The 19,212-nt window shown below is 33.7% G+C and overlaps 2 long non-coding RNA genes across 3 annotated transcripts; one reads left to right on the top strand and one right to left on the bottom strand.

Annotated features, from left to right (window-relative positions):
* Positions 1-15,013: 15,013 nt before the first annotated feature.
* On the bottom strand, positions 15,014-15,620 carry LOC131807142 (uncharacterized). 2 transcript variants are annotated; one of them, XR_009344309.1, is made up of 3 exons: positions 15,355-15,620; positions 15,230-15,247; positions 15,014-15,155 (listed from the first exon to the last, which is right to left on the bottom strand). It is a non-coding gene; the product is annotated as an uncharacterized LOC131807142 (long non-coding RNA). The 2 variants fall into 2 exon arrangements; XR_009344308.1 differs by having other exon boundaries at positions 15,014-15,247.
* A 2,491-nt stretch (positions 15,621-18,111) lies between these two features.
* LOC131807143 (uncharacterized) lies at positions 18,112-18,663 on the top strand. Its single transcript, XR_009344310.1, has 3 exons — positions 18,112-18,364; positions 18,437-18,454; positions 18,519-18,663. It is a non-coding gene; the product is annotated as an uncharacterized LOC131807143 (long non-coding RNA).
* Positions 18,664-19,212: the final 549 nt, after the last annotated feature.

The raw sequence follows: 19,212 nt of genomic DNA on the forward strand, positions 1-19,212 counted from the left end.
GCCTTCCATTTTTGATGGTCATCTGATAATATTTAGTGAGTGAAATAGGCCACATCATTTGTGTTAAATAAAAGTCAAATTTTCCATTAAACCGCGAATATTTTTAATCCCGGCGAAATCACAAATAGACGAACAGACCAATTCTGACCGTTACGTAGATGCCGATAGTTAATATATCGGTTATATACAGTGAAATATATGCAATGTGTATGTTTGTGTGAAGGGGATGTTTCTTAGAATGCTTATATCTCAAGAATGGCTGGACCGATTTTGACAAATTTTGTCAATTCTTGTCATAAAAGTATAAAGTCTAAAAAATTCGCAGAAAAATATGCCAACAATGGTGTTAATATAGATTTTGTAGTATTTTGTGACATTTTTTATTTTTTCATAATTTTTATCGCATGCGATTTTTTCAATTTGACTTTTAATATTTTGTAATATTTTTCACACAGGTTGGGGATATTATATAAGTATTGCAAATATCGTCCGATCCTCACGAAAATTTGCACAAGGGTAGGGTTGGGCTCAGAAGGGCTATGCCTATTGTTTTAAAGATGTCCGCAATATATTTGGGGGTTGATTTTGCACAAATAGAAAGCAAAGGACACGAAATCTCGCATAAAGTTAGAGTTTAGGACAGTGAAAAAATGCCAGCATTACTTACAGGCGATATCCGAAATACACAAAAGGCGAACTTCTGGCTTTTTTATGCTGATTTCGTTGACGAATATAGCCAAATATCGTAGATAAGTAAATCATATAGATGAGTCTAAATTTGAAGATACAGAGGGGCTTCTTGCTTTTGGAGATGATTGCAAAATATTTAGAGTTCAAATTAACCAAAAACAGAAATGTTTTTCCGATCACACAATTGAAGCCAATCGACACGCCTGTGAAGAGGTTAAGGACAGGGAAGAATTCTAGCATTTTGGATGACCATTGGATTATATTTCGCTGTAAAATGGACTACAACAACTAACAGCCCGACGGAGTGCATATGGACAATATGGATTTGGACATAAGGGGGCTTCTAACACATTGTAGTGTTGTAGGGTATAACATAGTCGGCCCCGCACGACTATAGCCTTTGCTTATTTGTAGCATAGCCGCGGTTATTAATGTTGAGCTTTTACGTATGCCTTAAAATTTCATCCTGAGGAAAATAAAAGCTTATTATCTCTTCCTCGAGGTATAAAAATCAACATAATAAGAATTTCAAAAAGAACCAGTCAGGGGCCGTGACGAGGGTATTGTTGGGGATTAAACCCAAATTTGCGTTACTTATCAGGTCCCAGGATGGCCTTTGATTGTGCATTCACTGAAAAACTTGAACAAATCATATATGCAACAACTCCAATAGACCCAAATGCGATTCCCAATGATTCGTTGCAAAGATCGGGCTGAATTCTTACCAGTTCCTGCATTACATGTGATACTCCCATGTCTCAGGATTGCTGTCATACCCTCATTAAAGGGTACAATAAACCTATTGTCCAGTCTGCTAGCGTCAAAAGCTCCAAAGCAAAAACAACATTAATCAAAGTATAAATTCGATACCCGTGCTCAGAGATGTTTTCGACTACAAAGTTGGGTCACACCATTGTGTTATGCCTAGTCTAGCAGCAGTTTAAGCACACACGCACCAGCTGCCACAATATACATAGCCATACGGTTTAGACTTATGTGATCAACCAAGGCCATAGCAATCGTAACAGCCCTATCAATGTGTCCACCATAATGGTTATTGCTTTCAAAGTACTGAAGCTAAATGAAAGGTTTCATAATTTCCCATCCTTCGGTTAGGTATACGAGTCAATAGAAAAGTAAAGAAAACGAAATTTCTCATAAATTTTCCCAGGCTGATTTCTAAAGAAATCAATTTGCAGTTCTGCAAATACAAACGAAACACCGATTCAAACAAACTATGAAATGAAATTTCCAAAATTGAAATTGACAATTTAGTTTACAAACAATACTAAAAAAAGTTTAAAACCATATGATTGACAATTACACCTTGTTAAATACACCTTGACTAAAACGAAATATAAGTTACCAAGTTACCAACCCTAAACAACGTTATCCATTTTGGTAGAATTCTACCCATCGTGGCAACCCTGATTGCATGCATATTTTAAGGAAGACAGCAATTTCTCATATTTTTATACGGCTTTGGGTGGCTCAGAATATTTCACGATTTTATTTCATTTTTGAATAAGAGAAGCTTTTCAATTAAATCTAATTTTGTTTTTTCCTAATCCACTATTTCCATTGTCGAATTTAATTAATTTAACATCAACTTTCTATGGTTAGTTACAATAATTTATTTCTTAGGCACTTAGATATGAAACACAACAAAACTGAAGACACGTGATAGAAGGCGACGATTTTTTCGAAGATTGTCGCATGGTCCCAATGGTACCTATATATAAAATAAAATTGTGTTAGTTACTACGCTTTTAACTTAAGAACGGCTGATCTGATTTTGACCATATAACGGTACCTCGCGGTATTCGGTATTTTGATGATTTTAGCGACTTTTTAACGGAATTGTTTCAAATTTGGTATTTGAAGTTTGTAAAAGATACTACAGCCTAAGACAAAAAATTGTCTGTGCAGGTCCACGTCTTTGTATAGCCCCCATATTCCCTCCCGATATTCGGTACTTTGTTGATTTTAGCGACTTAATTATTTCTGATGTTTTTACAAATTTTCGTAGTGTTTGTTGGCCTTAGTCAGTAGAGATTTGTGGTGATTTTTTAAAAAATTATCTGTAGCGATTTTTACGCTGGAACTGTTGGCATCCCTGAGTTTAATTATTATTTCCTCTCTAAAAATGTTATTGCATTAAATTCCTTCTCTCCTTCCAAAATTTTTTTCTTCGAGTAAAATTTTGCAATCCTAAGCCTTTTGCAAATGTAAGCATTTTTTTCTTAAACCCATATACATATATGCAACAAATGTAGTTGTCTCTCCCACTTCGGGTCATGAGATGTTCTCCAATTCTACGCTCAATTCAACAATTATTAGAGAAATTACATCAAAGATATAGAAGTATAAAGATAGGACAAGACAGAGTAAAATATGGCAACCCTTTGAAAATAACTCTGTTGTCATGATATCGTAACAACATAGTTACCAATGTTAAGTGATTTAAACCGCTAAGGCAATATGCAATTAACTGGAAAAGTTTATGCAATACAATTTTGAAATCAAAATTTTGGATTTTGCAAATTTTTATTTGTTATTCCTTTCTGTAATTGTGGTTTTTATATTAACATGTCAATGCCATGAGCTGTTACTCTTTGTATTGTAGACACAAACCATTTGCTCAAAATGCATTTTGTCTAGTCTTTACCATTTTAGGTCTTTGATTACATATTATACAGTTCACATCAGTTTATTTCTTTCTGTTCATATTGAATTTGTGCGTTTGTGTTTGTTGAGGTTCAGAAAAAAGGCGCAATCCGCTTGCTTTAGTAAAAGCAATAGAAATGTCTATGTATACGCGAGTGTATGTTTCTTTGTCTCTTTGAAATAAAAATGCGCATTCGGTGTGAGAGTTTAAGAGAAATGTCTTTATATGTATCATACATTGTATGTATGCATGATCAGAAATAGTTGATAGGCAATGGCGACAAATGCAAAGTGTTCTCATATCCGTTGCGGTCCCATAATCTTCTCATTTCCTATTAAAACTCAGAAAATTTTTTGTCTTCGTTAAATTTGTTTTCAAGATAAGTGGCATAATTCGATTTTGATATATTTCCCAAGTGTTATACGTTATTAAAGAAGCTCCTTGCATTCGGTTTATTTCCACAGTTGTACCTTTGTGTCTGTGTTATATTCGGTAAAGTTAAATAAAATGTGTGTATCGATTTTGTTTTGAAAAAATAGTGTTTTGAAAATAAGTGTGAATAATGTTATGCAATTAATAAAGAAACTCATTTGAATATTAAATTTTCTTTTACGTTGGGAGCATTTCTTACAAATAGAAAAAGGGGAGTAAATGCAAAGACCTAAAATGGTAAAGACTAGACAAAATGCATTTTGAGCAAATGGTTTGTGTCTACAATACATAGAGTAACAGCTCATGGCGGAGACATGTTAATATAAAAACCACAATTACAGAAAAGAATGACAAATAAACATTTGAAAAATCCCAAATTTTGGTTTTAAAATTGTATTACATAGACCTCTCCAAAATTTTGCATAATGCCTTAGCGGTTTAAATCAGTTAACATTCTTAGCTATGTTGTTATGATATCGTAACAACAGAGGTATTTTCACAGTGTTGCCATATTTTGACGCTGTCTTGTCCTATCTTTACACTTCTATGTCTTTGGTAAATGTTTCTTCTTAACTGTTATATGTATGAATTGATTTGATATATTCTTGACACAAACCTAAAGTTTCACGCTTTGGCGAATTTAGATGTATATAAAATCGTTTTATTTTTTATTAAACTTTTTATACCCTACAACACTTTGTGTTGGGGGTTTTATATGTTTGATTGGGCCAAAAATTATGTAACACCTCGAAATATTGGTTTCCCACATAGGAAAGTATATTTGTATCTTCCTATCTCGCTGAGCTGAGTCGATCTAACTTTGTATGTCCGTCCGTCCGTCTGTCCATGTTAATTTGTAATCACTCTACAGGTCGCAATTATGGCCCGATCTTCACGAAATTTAGAATGGAAGTGGGGGTAAGTAAGGTATTTGTAAATACTGTCTGCAGTATATATGCAAACCATGTGTTATACATTTTTGGAGAAATTGTATAAAAACTCACCATTTTCTACGGACAGCAAGGATTAAAAAATACACAAACACTCGCGAATTAAACCGAATTGTGCAATATTATCTTAACTTTTAGGAGCCATAGATCGCATTTTAAACACATCTTTAGAGAAACAATAAATATAAATTTTAGGAAACCTAATTTTGCTTTTGTTGACTAAATTTTTTATACATTCATTCTATTATATAAATCATACACTTAATCACCACATAGTGTTGAAATGAACCGCGCACGATATGTTCATTATAACACCGACGAAACTCTGATACTCCAATTTTAATTCAACACACTTTTAATTTTATAACACACTTATACAAGTTTCATTTCAAAAGAACTCAACAAAGAACTTCCACTTTTTTTTGAACAGAGCTTTTCGCCACTCTTAACAGGAAATATAGAGACTTTTAAACCGGGAGCGGATATGAGGACTTCTTCTCTGGCAGACATTTTGAATTTCAAAAGTGGAAAACTCTATTTTTGGTTTGCACTTAATTTTCTCTTAAACTCTTCAAACCGAAGGCGCAGTTATAAGACGAACAAACACACACGAATACCTAAATGTTTATGTTGGTTGCTGGCAAAGCAAACGGATTGCGCCTTTGTTATAAAACTAAGCACCAACAATGCTATCAACGAATACACAGGGAACAGCAAGAAGAGAATTGATTTGCATGATATTTTAGGCATTATTTCATTAATTTTTTTAAATGAACACAAAATAATGTTTAATTATTGATTTATTAACTACTTTTCTAACATAATTTTATTTATTTCTTTATTTATTTACATATTTATTGGGAGCACCACAGAACACGACCGAACGAAATGAAGACGACGAAAGAACTGAATTGAGCGCAGAATTGGCGAATAACTCATTAGTCGAAATGGAAGAGAGAAATGTTATTGGATGTTGGAGGAGCACTTGTTGCATGCACGGTTGCCACTGAGTGAAAACATTGTCTACCAAAATGCTCGGAATATGTTACCAAAAAATTACCAATTTTTTCTCCTAGATAGGTGTATATTAAATATGTAATTTCGGTTGAATAACTTCAATTATTTAACGGGAAGGATATAATTCTAAGTCAATTTAACGATATCTGTATGTCGGTTGAAATAAGGATGCGGCCAAAATTAGAGCATTGATATAGATCTTTGACATTTTGATTTGATAGATAGATCTTTGGCATTTGCATTGCATGATTGATATTGAAAATGAGGTATATCGGTCAAAGACTTTTTATGAAAAACATACGCCATTTTATTGTTATCACGGTTAACCCGGGTGAATATTTTGTGTGTAAACGCCGAATAAAGCGCAAAATTAATAAGAAAATGCAATGATTTGGTCGTTTTCCAGGCCATAAACTTGTTACCAAAACCAAGGTGTATTTATAAGGTGTATGCATCAACTACAAAAACTAATATTTTACAATAACAACACTATGTATAAAGTCATTATGACTATTGGTTGGGATTTGAAAATAAAAACAAATAATAACAAAACTTTTGACTGCTTATACGTATGACTTAAAATTTCACCCTGAGGAAAATAAAAACTTATTATCTGTCCTGCGAGGTATAAAAATCAACAAAATAAGGATTTCAAAAAGAACCAGTCTGGGGCCGTGACGAGGGTATTGTTGCGGATTAAACCCAAATTTATTAAAAGCTTTGTTTTCCGCGGGTTCATAAACACATATGCGCTACTTATCAGGTCCCAGGATGGCCTTTGATTGTGTATTCACTGAAAAACTTGAACAAATCATATATTCGTTGCAAAGGTCGGGCTGAATTCTCACCAGTTCCTGCATTACATGTGGTACTCCCATGTCTCAGGATTGCTGTCATACCCTCATTAAAGGATACAATATACCTATTGTCCAGTATGCTAGCGTCAAAAGCTCCAAAAACAGAAACAACATTAATCAAAGTATAAATTCGATACTCGGGCTCAGAGATGTTTTCGACTACAAAGTTGGGTCACACCATTGTGTTATGCCTAGTCTAGCAGCAGTTTAAGCACACACACACCAGCTGCCGAATCCATACATTGAACCACAATATACATAATCATACGGTTTAGACTTATGTGATCAACCAAGGCCATAGCAATCGTAACAGTCCGATTCATGTGTCCACCATAATGGTTATTGCTTTCAAAGCAATATTTTAAGGAAGACAGCAATTGCTCACATTTGTATACGGCTTTGGGGGGCTCAGAATATTTCACGATTTTATTTCATTTTTGAATAAGAGAATCCACTATTTCCATTGTCGCATTTAATTAATTTAACATAAACTTTCTATGGTTAGTTACAATAATTTATTTCTTAGGCGGTTGGATATGAAACACAACAAAACTGAAGACACGTGATAGAAGGCGACGATTTTTTCGAAGATGATCTTTATCTGTCAACGTCTTCGCATGGTCCCAATGGTATCTATATATAAAATAAAATTGTGTTAGTTACTAAGCTTTTAACTTAAGAACGGCTGATCTGATTTTGACGATTCAGACAAATTCGGAATGGTCTCTTGGTAAATAAGGATAAAAAAATAGCTTAAAATGTTGAGATTTAAAAATTTTCCTTTTGACTTTTGGAATGTACAATTGTAATGTTTTATATTGCATGAAATGTTTTAATTTTGACATACCATTTTTGATTGTACATTTGTAGCGTTTTTTAATTCTAATGCGATCGTAGTTGTAAGTTTTTATTTATTTATTTTTTTTGTATGATGTATGATTTTGCTGCAACTTACAAAGCTGTTATTTGTAGATCTATATACATAAAAAAGTTATGCACTAATTTTGACAATCTACACAATTTTAGGGAAGTCTCTTGTCAGAAAAGGATAAATTCGCGTATTTTTACGCTAATAAACATGTGAATAATCTTGTAAAATTTTGTCATATATTTTTTATACGCTTTACCATAGTATAAGTTTGTCATTCCGTTTGTAACACCTCGAGATATACATTTTAGACCCCAGAAAGTATATACATTCTTGATCAGCATAAAATTCTTTGTCGATTTAGCCATGTCCGTCCACCTATCCGTCTGTGGAAATTAATCTTAATTCCGAACGAAATGAAGTAGGTTGATAAAATTTTACTCAAATGTATATTACGTCTGCATGACTTTTGGTATTGAAAATGGACCAAGTAGGTTCACGTTTTGGTATTGCCCCCATAAAATAGTACCTCCCTATGCCGATATTCGGTATTTTGATGATTTTAGAGATATTTTTCACCGGAATCGTGTTAGAAGTGGTGTTTGAAATTCGTAATAGATACTACAGGCTACGACAGAAAATTGTCTGATCAGGTCTACGTCTTCGTATAGCCCCCATATAACGGTACCTCCCGATATTCGCTATTTTGATGATTTTAACGACATTTTTCACGGAATTGTTTCAAATTTGGTATTGGAAGTTCGTAAAAGATATTACAGCCTAAGACAAAAAAAAATTGTCTGTGCAGGTCCACGTTTTCGTATAGCCCCCATATTCCCTCCCGATATTCGGTACATTGTTGATTTTAGCGACTTAATTATTTCTGCTGTTTTTACAAATTTTCGTAGTGTTTGTTGGTCTTAGTCAGTAGAGATTTATGGTGATTTAAAAAACGTATCTGTAGCGATTTTTACGCTGGAACTCTTGGCATCCCTGAGTTTTATTATTACTTCCTCTCTAAAAATGTTATTGCATTAAATTCCTTCTCTCCTTCCAAAATTTAATTTCTCCGAGCAATATTCTGCAATCCTAAGCCTTATGCAAATGTAAGCATTTTTTTCTTAAACCCATATACATATAGGCAACAAATGCTGTTGTCTCTCCCACTTCGGGTCATTCTGCGCTCAATTCAGTTCTTTCGTCGTCTTCATTCCATTCGGTCGTGTTCCGTGGTGCTCCCAAAACAATTGTGAATAACAAACGAAATAAATAAAACTATGTTACAAAAGTGTTAAAAATTAAATAATTAAACATTATTTTGTGTTTATTTACCAAAATCCAATAGAGAAACTACAGAATATACAACACAAATTAGTTTATTTCTTTCTGTTCAATGATAATCTGTGCGTTTGTGTTCGTGTAAGTTCAGTAAAAAAGGCGCAATCCGCTTGCTTCGGTAAAAGCAATAGAAATGTCTATGTATACGCGAGTGTATGTTTGTTCGTCTCTTTGAAGTAAATATGCTCATTCGGTGTGAGAGTTTAAGAGAAAGGTGTATGTATGTATGTATGTATGATCAAAAGTAGTTAATAGCCAGTGTCAACAATCGCAAAGTGTTCTCATATCCGTTGCCGTTCCATAATCTTCTCATTTCCTGTTAAAGCTCAGAAACTTTTCTGTATTACGGTTTTACGGTTCTTCGTTAAATTTGTTTTCAAGATAAGTGGCATAATTGGATTTTGATTTATTTCCCAAGTGTTATACGATAATAAAAAAAGCTCCTTGCATTCGGTTCATTTCCACAGTTGTGCCTTTGTGTCTGTGTTATATTCGGTTAAGTTAAATAAAATGTGTGTATCGATTTTGTTTTAAAAAAAAAGTGTTTTGAAAATAAGTGTGAATATGTTATGCAATTAATGAAGAAAATCATTTGAATATTAAATTTTCTTTTACGTTGGGAACATTTCTTACAAATAGAAAAAGGTGAGTAAATGTTTCTTCTTAACTGTTATATGTATGAATCGATTTGATATATTCTTGACACAAACCTAAAGTTTCGCGCTTTGGTGAAATTAGATGTATATAACCGCCAATAGGTGGCGCCCATGATGATAATAACATAGTCGCCGAATTTCGAGTAAGACGAGTGTTGAAAAGCTGGCATTTAGTAGATTAAGTCTTGGTTTTACATAGCAATCTCTAAAAAAATTATTTACTGTCAAACCATATCATATAATCTGATATAATCTGAGCGGAACATATCGCAATATTCCATTCAGGAAATATTGAAAAATGAGCTCGGGGTATAGACATTGAAATTCCAAAAAATGCAAGAACTTACACCGCAACAGAAAGAAAATAGACTCAAAAGAGCTAATGATTTGCTTCGCTTGGCCAAAAGTGGTGAACTGCCAAATTTGCTTTTCTCCGATGCGAAAACATTAGTTGTAAAGCAATTTGTAAACAAACAAAATGATCGTATTTACTTGCCAAAGAGGTCAGCTGAAAATGTGCACCTTCGGTTGGCCACCAGGACTCAAGCGCCGGCCATGGTAAAGGTGCGGGACGCCATAACAGCCGATGGTTGCTTTCCGCTCGTATTAATCGACCGTTGCATCAAATAAATGCCGAATATCGCGAAATCGCGAAACTAGCTGTTTAAGAATATGAGTGTTTTGTCAGAATTTTTTAATGTTTGCATGTATGGTTGTCTGTTTGCAAAATCATAAATGGTACAGTCAAATCAAGGAAGCTAGCGAGTAGTTGCGTTTACATGTGTATTCTTTTCAATTACATGGATATTGTTTACAAAATAATCATGAATGGAGAGAATTGTTAAAGTTATTTAAACAATTTTGAAAAAAATCTTTGGCTATTCATTCATTAATGTATTACTAGTTTATATATTAAAAAAAAAAAAAAAACAACTTTGTTTTCCCAAAATCAGCTGCTTTTGTGTTTCCGTCAAAAAATATTTGTCGGTCAGATTGTGACTAAGAAATATTTGAAATTTTTCGTCAAATATTTCCTCAATGTGACCTTACCTTTAGGCTGAAGTATCTATTACGAACTTCAAATATCAAATTTGAAACATTTCCGGTGAATAATGTAGCTTAAGTCATAATAATGTGGCTTAAATTTGGAAGTTAATACTGGTATAAAATTTTATTTCGAGTGTAGGATATCTAGATACAAAGCTATATATACTTATGTACCCATTTTTAGAAATTTATTTGAAAGAAAAATACGATATTATATGAGATTAGTGTGATTTTATATAAGATAAACATTTTTAGTGGTATTGATTATACTTCGCTCAATTTATAACTTTAATTATTTTCCAGTTTTTTTACCTTCACCTTCTCTCATTTTCACACAGTTCATCTAGATTTTGGCCATTCTAAACTTCTTTAATCAATCTCAATATGTGTTATATGTTATGCAAAATGATCTCTTCCACAACCACAAATAATTTTTGTTTATAAAAAGCTAAAGTTTTTTCAATTCTTCACTGATTTGTGGTTATTAGCTCATTCCAAAGCGATGGATTTCGGAAAATTGTTGGTTATCTTTGTAGTTGTGTTAACGATTGTTGTAAACCACACTCAATGTACAGGGTCATTGGATGGCATCGGAGATAAAATTGTAAAAGACTGTAGTCAAGTAATAAAATACTTATTTTATTTGTGTTGTTATTTTTTTGTTTTCTAGAAGCAGCTGGGACAACAATTTAAAGAGAAACTTGACAGTGTCCAACAGTCGTTACAATCACTTAAGTCAAAATTATCGAAATCAACATAATCCATTTTAGTCATCGTAAATTGAACAACACTACAAAAATGAATAAACAATTATTTTATGTATTTTACATTTTAATGATAAATTGTTATGATTTTCAAATAAAAATTTTACTTTTTGAATACTATGCCCAAACGTTGACTTAGAACTTGCTTTCTTCTTACAAAAAATATTTATTGAAGATTTGAAGGTGTGATATATATCGACTCAGTCCAAAACCAAATTTCTAGTCTATAGGTATATCATTATTTATATTAATTATTATCTTCCGTTTGAGAAACTCAAAAATTCCTTAGAACCGGATAAAATCTTATCTTGGCCAATGTAAAATTCAACAAATTTTTTGCAGTGCAGTTATAAGTGCAATGCGCGAATTTAGATACTTAAAACCAAAATCGTTGTTTGTATCACTTGATTTGTCCAAAATGTGTTCCATAGATATAACAATTTTATACCCTATGACCATAGATTGGCAAAATAATAAAAGAGCTATTTTTAAGAGAATTTTGAAATAATTTTCTGTGTTGAAATTTAATTCATTTACTATTTTCTTATGCAAAAATATAATTAAAAAAATAAGCTCAACAATTATTTTATAATAAGTAAGCAAAGGCTATAGCCGTGAGGGGCATACCACTCGATACCCTACAACACTATAATATATTGGAAAACCTCCTTAGGTCCAAATACATTTCAATCGATTTTTTAAATAATGTCATACTGTTCCGCACAAAAGTCATCTTTGGGATATCTTCCTTATTCCACTTCCAACCTATGTCGATATGATAAGTATACAAAATAATTTCACACAAAAGTGGTTGTCAATTTTATCCGCTAAAAATAATTCAAGTCGTGCAAAATTCCGTGTCGATTGGTTTTTAAAATTGGTCCATTTTTACTTTTAAATACACATCATGAAAAAATAGTCTTTAATTCTGACCCCATGCTAAATTTCTTGACAATCCGATGATAATTGCGACTTGAATATAATACTCTCGAAACACAGTGTTGTAAGGTGAAAAGTACAGGGTGAGATAAAAAAACTGTAACAAAGCCAAGCGCCTTAATTTTTAAATTTTTTTTTAATTTTATTGAATAATAGCAAAAAATGTAATGTAAAAAGCATCAGATTTTAGAATAAGTTTAGATTTGTTCGAAATAGTCATCTTTGGCACAAATTATGGCCTTCAAACGGCCAATGAAACCGTCACACGCTGCTCGAATGTTGCTCTGAAGTGTTAAGGCCCATTCCCTGCGAAGCGCTTGCTTGAGGTGATAGACACTTTGGTATTTTTTTGCCAACCTTGCTTTCCAAAATACTCCACACAATAGTCTAACGGATTGGTATCCGGAGATTTTGGTGGCCATTGTGTGCTGGAAATGAAGCGAGGAACCTCATTTTGTAACCATTCTTGGGCGGCCCGTGATGGCCACGGTCGATTAATACGAGCGGAGAGCGATCATCGGCTGTTATGGCGGCCCACACGGGCCGCCGGTGCTTGAGTTCTGGTGACCAGCCGAAGGTGCACATTCTCAACTGACCTCATTGGCAAGTAAACACGATCATTTTTACAAACTGTTTACAAACTGCTGGACGAGTGTTTTCTCATCGGAGAAAACCAAATTCGGCAGTTCACCACTTTCGGCAAAGCGAAGCAACTCTTTAGCTCTTTTGAGTCTATTTTTCTTTCTTTTGCGCTGTAAGTTCTTGCCCTTTTTGTAATTTCAATGGCTTTACCCCGATCTCATTTTTCAATATTTGCCGAATGGAATATTGCGATTAATTCGTCTCACGAGCCATTTTTCTGCCACTGCACGCGGGTTTCGATCAAGTCGCTTCTTTAATTTGAACCATTTTTGCTGATGTTGCTTTTTTCTTCCGTCCACTTCCTTGAAATGGGGCTACGCTGCCAGTATCACGGTAATGGGCGAAGGTACGAGACACAAAAGATTTATTCACATTTGAATGCTGGAGTGCTCTAACGATAGCCACTTGTGATTTTCTGAAGTTGGTTGCAGTTTTTTCATCTCACCCTGTATATTGCTATATATCTGATATCTTGGCTATCAGTATCACTATAACAATCGTATCGACTATTTTATCTGCTAAATATTGTCCGATGACCAAACAAAATGTCAAGCCCTAAACTCTAGCCCCGTGCTAAATTCCGCGTCGATTGGTCTATAATTGCGACCTAAGCTTCTTTTCTGACCCTAACCCCACTTCCATGCTAAATTTCCTGAGGATCAGCAAAAATTGCGACCTGTAGCTTAATTATAAATTAACATGGACAAACGAACGGAAATACATATGTAGATCGGATTTAATTTATTATACCCTACAACACTTGGTGTTGGGGGTATTATAAGTTTGATTGGGCCAAAAATTATGTAACACCTCGAAATATTGGTTTCCCACATAGGAAAGTATATATGGATCTCCCTATCTCGCCGAGCTGAGTCGATCTAGCTATGTATGTCCGTCCGTCCGTCTGTCCATGTTATTTTGTAATCAAGCTACAGGTCGCAATTATGGCACGATCCTCACAAAATTGAAAAATGGAGGTGGGGTTTTTGTCAGAATAGAACCCTATTGTTTTTGGAGATGATTGCACACTATTATGGGGTTGAAATGGACCAAGAACTGAAAAATTTCATGATTTTGCAGTTGCTCTATAAGCCATAATTATAAACCAATCGACGCGGAAATTTACATGGAGTTAGAGTTTAGGACTGGGCAGAAGCCTACCAATTTCGGCAGCCACTTTAACTTTTATGTAAGGAAATAAGAAAATTTCCACTAAACCGCGAATATTTTCAGTTCCAGCCACATCACAAATACATTAAAATATCACTTCTGACCATTGCAGTGATGCTAATAGCCAGGAAATGGGATATAAAGCAAAATAGGTACAATATATATATGTAAAATAGCATATCTTATTTATTCTGCTTATAAGACAACAACCGCTGGGTCGATTTTCACAAATCCCATCAATTCGGAATCGTCTCTTGCCAAAAAAGGACAATATCTAAGAAAATCGCGGAAAATATAGCAATAAAAAAGTTAATATCTTTTGTTTCATTTTTTTCAATGTTTGTCAAATTTTTTATCGCATGCGATTTTTTCAATTTGACTTCCAATTTAGAATTGTAATTTTTTTTAAATTTTTACACTTCGTCCGATCTTCACGAAATTTGGTATGGCGTAGGGTAAGGGTCAGAATTAAAGCCTATTGTTCTTAAGATTTGCATTTAGGGGTTCAAATAAAATTTTTCTAATTTTGTAGTCGCTCTATAGGCCACAATTAAAAATAAATCGACACTGAATTTCGCATCAGAAGAGACCTAAGGGGCATTATTTTTGACATTATTTCAAAAACGAAATCTTCCAAAATGGATTTGCACATAAGGGGACTTCGAACTAATTGTAGTGTTGTAGGGTATCACATGGTCGGCCCCACACGACTTTGCTTACTTGTTTAATATTTTAGCTTACTTAATGTAAAAAAAATCTAATGTGACCGAATTTATTTTATTGACCCATATACCCATGGATTTTTACTTATAACGCAAATTGATGCCATATATATGCAAATATAGAAAGAAATAACTGCATATAATGGGGGATGATTTGGCTATTTTTACGAAAATATGTTTTATCTAATGGGTTGTAAAACAAATTATTAACAACCAGTTAGTACAATGTTGGAAAAAAATGAAACGCAATAAATTTCACTCAGATAACCAAATTCATTAATTTATTAACATTGCCAAAAAGTTTAACCAGAAATTAGATTAGTAACTGCGTCGTTAGCTACTTGGCCAGCAATTGGAGCTGCAACTTCCTTCATTTTACCGAAAGTTTTCTTCAACTAAATATTTGCAATGGAATTGAGACGATAAGCGGGAGCTTTTAACATAAGGTTTTTATAAAATATGTACTTACGAATTTTTTAAGACTTTTCTGTTACAACAAAAAAAGAAATTTAAAGAAAATTATTTTAATAAGATAATCTCGAATAATATTTTAATTTTTAAATTGAGTATTGCTTTAATACACTTTCAACTTACAGGTTGTGGAGCAGCTGAAACTTGGCCGCCAATCACAGCAAAGATAACAATGAAAGCAAACAAAAAAGCAAAGGACAATTTCATTGTTGTTGTGTTTTCTAAGAATTACAGAACTTCTACTGATGAACGAATCTTTCAAAGTTATCCTTTTTATAGTCGAAATTTGCGTTATTTTTTTTAAATTCAACTATGAGGAAATTTCTAATTATTTTTGTTTATGCAACATTTTAACTGTACACACTGCATTATAATAGGAGTTGACGTGAATTTTGCGACAATATTTGTACATCAAATATTCTTTTCTCGCGCGTGTATTTTCATTAAATACGTTTTATTAAATAATGATGACAATAGAAATTTAAGTAAACATGAATTTGGCTATTCTTCGATTGGAACATAAATAGGCTGTTATTTGAAAAAAGCTTAATTATAGATACACTACAGTTTTTTATTGTTGATTTAATATAGTCTGCTTTTTAGAAACAATACCTTCTTATTAGCAGGCGGGAATGATTAGACAAGGAAGTCTAAAGTGCGAAAGTACTTTCAATTTGGATAACTAAAGTTCGAGAGTACTTTAAAACTGATGTTGAAGTTTTCGAAATATTGAATAGTAGGAGGTTCCGAAATTCGGGGGCTTTACCAAAAAGTTAACCTATGTTCAAAATGTTTGGCAAGAAGAGATTATGACTTCTGGGAACTTAAGATGCCATAATACGACTATTTTGGTTTGAAAATGCGTCGGAAACAAGAAAAATATTAAGAATCAGGAGGTACTTTATGTGAAACCTATAAAATAAATGTACAACGAAAACAATGACATTTTGGCTGGAATCTTCGTGGAATAGGATGTCTATTTTTAAAAACAAAAATTTAAGGGAGAAAATTTCGCTTATATATCTTAAATATTGTGTCTTATATCTTGATTTCCACGAACTGTCGAGAATCGTTGAAATGACTAAGAACTTCCAAAGGTGCCTCATTTTTCTATGCAACTTTTGGTAAATTCGAAAAAAAACTTCAGTCCAAATATATTGTTGCCAATAAGTTCCATATACATCACTTCAATCGCACTTCATTCTTAGTTTCTCTAAAGCGGATCCTTTTATCTGTAATTTCCATTCAGTTTTGCGATAAATTTTCGTAAAATATTCGGAAAATCCCTAAGTCAAACATTTATGCTTTTAAGTCCCATATATTAGAGAAGTACGCCCCGAGACATTTCATTTGAGTCCCCCTCGCTTCTTTTTAGTTTCCCTGAAGTAAACCTTTTTATCTGTAATTTCCTTTAGATTTTTTTGATTAAAAAAAAAAATAGAGAAATACCTTAGTAGTAATGAAGAAGATATACAGGGTGAGATAAACGAACAAACAAAGTCAAATGCCATAATTTTTAATTTTTTTTTTAAATTTTATTGAATGAAAGCAAAAAAAAAATCGAAAATAGCATCAAATTTTAGAATAAATTTAGATTTGTTGCCTTCCAAAATATTCCAGACACAATAGTCCAACGGAGTGGTATCCGGAGATTTTGGTGGCCATTGTGCGTTGAAAATGAGTCGAGGAACCTCATTTTATAACCAATCTCGGGTGGCGCATGCTGAGTGCGATGGTGCTGAGTCCTGTTGGAATACCCATGGTCTGAGTGCCCAAGGCTGACACCCTTCAGAACATTTTCGCGATAGTATTCGGCATTTATTCTGATGCCACGGTCGATTAATACGAGCAGAGAGCGACCAACGGCTGTTATGGCAGCCCACACCATCACCATGGCCAACGCTTGAGTTCTGGTGGCCAACCGAAGGTGCACATTTTCAGCTGACCTCTTTGGCTTGTAAACACGATCATTTTGTTTGTTTACAAACTGCTGGACAACGAATGTTTTCTCATCGGAGAAAACCAAATTCGGCAGTTCACCACTTTCGGCAAAGCGAAGTAACTTTTTAGCTCTTTTGAGTCTATTTTCTTTCTGTTGCGGTGTAAGTTCTTGCACTTTTTGGAGTTTCAATGGCTTTACCCCGAGCTAATTTTTTCAATATTTGCGAATGGAATATTGCGATATGTTCAGCTCACGAGACATTTTTCGGCCACTGCGACGCGGCTTCCGATCAAGTCGCTTCTTTACTCTTCGAACCATTTCTGCTGGTGTTGGTGTTTTCTTCCGCCCACTTCCTTGACGTCGGGCTACGCTACCAGTAACGAGCGATAGTACGAGACACAAAAGATTTATTCACATTTGAATGCTGGATTGCTCTAACGATAGCTACTTGTTGTTTTCCAGCCAAATATAAAGAAATCACACCATCCCGCTTTATTTCCATAACGAATAACTTTTTTCCTGGAAAATTCTCACCAAAATGCTTTTGTACGCTTCTAAACAATATAATGAGCTGCAACAGGAATAATTTTAACAGAGGTTGGACGATTGGCTTAGAAATGACAGCAGTCTGAAATTTTTTTATCTCACTGTGTATGTGTGCAAAATTTAAGTCTTCCATCTCAATTTGTTCCAATGATAGCTAAATAGACTTAGAATATTAAGCTGATCAAGAATATATGTACATACTTCGTTGGCACTAATATTAGTGTTTCGAGGAGTTACGAACGGAATGTCCCAATTAATATACCCTCCATAATATGATGAGGTGCATTAAAATAAATAGGTATATAATTTATGATAATTTTTAAAATATATTTATTCAAATGACATGAATGTTTGTTGAAATATAAATATTGGCATAGTTGTGTAGAATACTATGCAATGTTATTAAAAATATGCATAAATAAAACGGAAATATTTGAGAAATATATTCTTTGTTCCATTTTTGAATAACGCCCATCTGCGTATATAAGTTTCAAATTTCGGAGATTCAGTTAACATTCCAGTTGTACATTTCTAAGAAGCAACAAAGAAGACAAAGCCACAATGAAATTGTCCTGCACCTTACTATTCGCTTTGATTGTGATCTTTGCTGTCATCGGTGGACAAGTTTCTGCTGCTCCTCAACCTGTAAGTTAAATTTTTTAAGATTTAGATATTCGTCAATTAATTTGTGTATTTGTTTTCGTTCTGATTTTATAGAGGGGTTTAAAGAAATTCGTAAGTACATGTTGGCATAAAACCTTTTAGTTTTTTTGAAAACGTTTTTTATTTTAATCTATAGTTGAAGAAAACCTTTGGCAAGATTAAGGAAGTTGCAGCTCCAATTGCTGGCCAAGCAGCTGGTGACGCAGTGACTGGTCTAATTGCTGGTTAAATAAATACTTTTGAAAAACAAATAAAATATTGGTTTGGGATATCTGACTGAATTTAATTTATTTTATTTCTAAAGCTTCCTACGATGTAATGCTTAATGTAATTTAGCTTCATATCCGCCTGTTTGCATGTGTGTATGTCTATTGTAATCACGCTATCTTTAGAACGAATTGAGATAGACTGCTAAAAGTTTGCACACATGTGTATTTTGCCAGTAGGCAGTTTTAGTTCGTCCTACAATGGTTCCTCCTATATTCAGTATTTTAAGCCACATTTTCATATGGAATTATTTAAAATTCGATATTTGGAATTTTTAACGGGTTCCAGCTCCTGTTGAAAAACCTTGTCCACATAGGTTCCGATACCCCTATGTAACGCTATCTCCTTATATTCAGTATTGTGATGATTTAAGACTCATTTTCTAACAGAGTTGTTTGAAATTTGGTGATTCGGGTTCGTAATGGGTTTTACCTCCTGTGGCAGATCACGTTTTGTCGCCATGTTGCTGCACTTATTCGGTATTCTGCTGATGATAGCCACATTTTTCAGGGTAGTCGTTAAAAATTCGGTATGCAGAGTTTGTAAGGGTTCTGCTTTCTGTG

The sequence above is a fragment of the Musca domestica genome, unplaced genomic scaffold (genome assembly GCF_030504385.1).
Source record: "Musca domestica strain aabys unplaced genomic scaffold, Musca_domestica.polishedcontigs.V.1.1 112, whole genome shotgun sequence".
NCBI classification, from domain to species: Eukaryota; Metazoa; Arthropoda; class Insecta; order Diptera; family Muscidae; genus Musca; species Musca domestica.